The 3,791-nt window shown below is 35.3% G+C and overlaps 1 pseudogene; it reads left to right on the top strand.

Moving 5' to 3' along the window:
- The first annotated feature begins 2,346 nt into the window (after positions 1–2,346).
- Positions 2,347–3,119, top strand: LOC103217202 (large ribosomal subunit protein uL30 pseudogene; annotated as a pseudogene).
- Positions 3,120–3,791: the final 672 nt, after the last annotated feature.

Genomic DNA, 3,791 nt, shown 5'->3' with positions numbered 1-3,791 from the left:
TCCTACTAGATTGGCATGTGTTAAGTCCTTAAAGTATCTGTAAAACAAAACGTTCTATACAACTAACTAGGTTATGGTGTTCAAGGGCAAGTGGTTGTTTTCTCCATACCTTTGCTTGCTATTGGCATTTGTGAAATTTTAATTGTTCAGTGTACACTTTAAGCAGATAACCACTACCATCTGGTGGCAATTACATGAATTACAGTCAATAACCTCAGAGTATGTTTCAGGCCGGTAGTTCTCACTTCAGCGAATAGGAAACCAGACCAGTGGAGAGGTGGGTAACAAATGTGTTTCTCAAGTACTTAAAAGGTCAAAGTTAGCTCTCTATTTTCAAAACATTATGGGCATATTCAGTGATAACTCCATAATCACATATTTTACTTGCAAGCACATGGTTCAAATATTCTTTAAAGATATTTTATTAAACACACATTTATTTTGTTGTATTTTTCAACTGTATTGACTTTTTACTTTTTATCATTATGAAATCTCTTTTTTAATCTCTAGTAATTCTCCTTGCCTTAAGTTTTACTTTAATATTAATTGAGCTACACTACTTTCTTTCAATTATTTTTTACACGGTATGTGTTTTTCTACCAATCATTTTACTTTCAACTGATCCTAGTATTTGTAGTTTGTGAGTATCCCTCTACCTGCTTCACTGGCTCCATCTAATGTGTCAGACAGTCTTCCAGAAGAGGTCATACTTATCTTCTCTAAGGCCATTCAGGACTGTTACTTTGCAATACCAATGGGCCTCTAGTAGATATCTCTTGTCTTCACCAATGGGTAACATCATGCTCTCCTAGTTTAATACTAAGCTGTGACAGTCAAGGATGTATATACCTTGTGCAAATGGGATGCTCTGTTTGTTCTGCATGTGGACTCTTGCTTATCCTCCCTGCTTGTGGCCATGTAGGAAAGGTAACAGTGTGGTCAGCATTGAGAGACATCAAATTCTAGGAATGCAGTGACTATAATCTACTGTATCATGAAGAATATGTAGGTGGAAGATGTATAGTTTATACTATAAAATTCCAATAGGACACTTAACATGACTAGAAAATAATTGTTCATATTTTTCTGAATACTCTGGAAAATTGCCAGTAATGCTTAACTCTAGCTTTTAGAGAGCCACTGAATACTAGCATTCATTTGCAGCATAATGAATGATGCGCCATCATAAGTAGCAATGTGACCAGCATTAAGTCAATGGTATTAAGATTTTGCAGGGGCAAGAAACTGTTAATACAAACAGGTCCCAAAAAGCCACAACATTGTGGTTAATAACAATAATGTCCTCTATTTTCTGAAGGTGAGAAATATGAAATTAGCCTGTATGGTCATTTGACAACTCACACAAAATACTTAGGGAGCCTGAACAGAAGAAGATGGTGTTTGGATACCACAAAAAACAATCATGTGCACTAACTGGATAATAAATAAGTTGATAAGTGCCTAATTTTTGTCCACTATTAAAAACCATCTTTATAAGTCTCTATGCCTAATATAAACCCATGAGTATTATAAGGCATTTTAAAATCATGTTGCAGATACAGAAAGGACCCTGTATCAAATATTTGCCTGTTGTCCTGCTGACCCTAGAGGTGGCCCTGTTTCTAGGCATCTCTAATTAGACAGTAGGGAACTTGTTTAGAAAAAGGATTATAGAGGGGAAATACACCTAACTAATCAAGATATAATTAAACGGCATACATTGGAAATTGTCCTAAGAGTGAGAGCTGTGATGTATACACACACTGATGATCCATAAATTAAAGGAAAGTACAAATTAGAACTTTAGCAAAGGGATAGCTTGAGCACAGACCTCTGGTTTCCATATCTTTTGAGTTTTCTTTCTAGGGTGATGCAATATAACATTCCAGAAAAGGCAAAACTATGAGGATGAAAAATGATTCATAAATTACAGTGCCAATCTACCCTATCCAAAAAAATAGTCTGGATTAAAAGAAAATAGAAACAGAACAGAGATTTCAAAGTAGGTGGTGACCAAAAGAAGACACAAATTTTATAAGCCTTCAATTAGTCTATCTGCCTGCCTACCCATCCATCTAAAATAACTATATTTTTGAAATAAACTTTAAGAAATTTTTAGATATTCAAGAGTCAATATTTAAAAAATTGATAGAAGCCTGAAATAAAAATTTTACATTGTCCCCACAAAACACAACATGGTTGGTTAATGTGAGTGTTGAAATTGATAAAATTCATATTAGATAATATTAAAATCATAGAAAGGAATCAGATCTCTTTTTTGTTAATGTGGAGGAAACAGAGGATATATTTTAAATAAGAAAAGCACCCTGTTTTATGGCTGGAACCATGGAGGATGTAAAAGAGAAGAAGGTGGTTCCTGCTGTGCCAGAAACCCTTAAGAAAAAGCAAAGGGATTTCACAGAGCTGAAGATCAAGCACCCGATAAAGAAGTTTGCCCAAAAGATGCTTCAAAAGGCAAGGGGGAAGCTTATCTGTGAAAAAAGAGAAGCATTATCACAAGGAATATAGGCAGATGTACAGCACAGAAATTCGAATAGGTAGGATGGCAAGAAAAGGTGCAACTTCTACGAACCTGCAGAACCCAAAACAATGTGGTCAGGATCAGAGGTATGAATGGTGTGAGCCCAAATGTCCGAAAGGTGTTGCAGCTTCTTCACCTTCATCAAATCTTCAATGGAACCTTTACGAAGTTCAACAAGGTTCATTTAACATTCTGAGGATTGTAAAACCATATATTGCATGGGGGTACCCAAATCTGAAGTCAGTAAATGAACTAATCTACAAGGATGGTTATTGCAAAATCAATAAGAAGCAAATTGCTTTGACAGGTAACACTTTGATTGCTCGATCTCTTGCTAAGTATGGCATCATCTTCACGGAGGAACTGATTCATGAGATCCAAACTGTTGGAAAATGCTTTAAGAAGCAAACGACTTCCTGTGGGCCTTCAAATTATCCTCTCCATGAGGTGGAATTAAAACAAGACGACCTATTTTGTAGAAGGTGATGATCCTGGCAACAGGGAGCAACAGATCAACAGGCTTATAAGAATGAACTACAGTGTCTACCATGATGATTTTTCTAATGTGGTGAGTTAATAAACAGTATCTGCTCTCAGATTTAAAAAAAAAAAAAAGCAAGTGAGAAAAAAAGATCCATTTTTGTTAAAAGAAACAAACCAAAAGTCTGTATATGTATATATACTTATACAATTTTGTATGGGCATGGGCTAAAAGAAAATATAAAGGCTACTAACATTGATTTAATTATGATTTTATGGAAAGAAGAAAGTAATTAGGGAGAGTAATAAATTGGTTATATTTCTTTGCATTATTTTCCTCATTACAGTGGTTGTGTAATGCTGAATTAACATTTCAATGAGAAAAGTATTAATTAACGAATGGATATTTATTACTGTAGAACAGCATTCTAAATCATTTGTTGGCATCTGCAAGGTATTCTAGAGTGGAGACTTGAAGGCATACATGAAATCTGTCCTCAAGAAGCTGTCAATTATTTTTCTACTTCTGTTAAAGACAGACTAGGTTGATGCAGATAGACCAATCTTCTAGACATATTTAGGTTTAGGAAAGTTATAAACATCAAGGACTAAAGGAAAACACACTGAGGTGCGCCCAACATTTAAGCATTTTTTCCTCTTGAGGCATTTGCCAATTAACATGTGGTATCTGGTAGAATGGAAAGGTGGTAAGCAAATGATAGCTTAACGCCTGAGAAACTGGGCAGAGCTTCTGGCCATTTTACGGGGG

This window comes from Chlorocebus sabaeus, chromosome 10 (assembly GCF_047675955.1).
Source record: "Chlorocebus sabaeus isolate Y175 chromosome 10, mChlSab1.0.hap1, whole genome shotgun sequence".
NCBI classification, from domain to species: Eukaryota; Metazoa; Chordata; class Mammalia; order Primates; family Cercopithecidae; genus Chlorocebus; species Chlorocebus sabaeus.
This window is presented reverse-complemented; position numbering and strand designations above follow the sequence as displayed.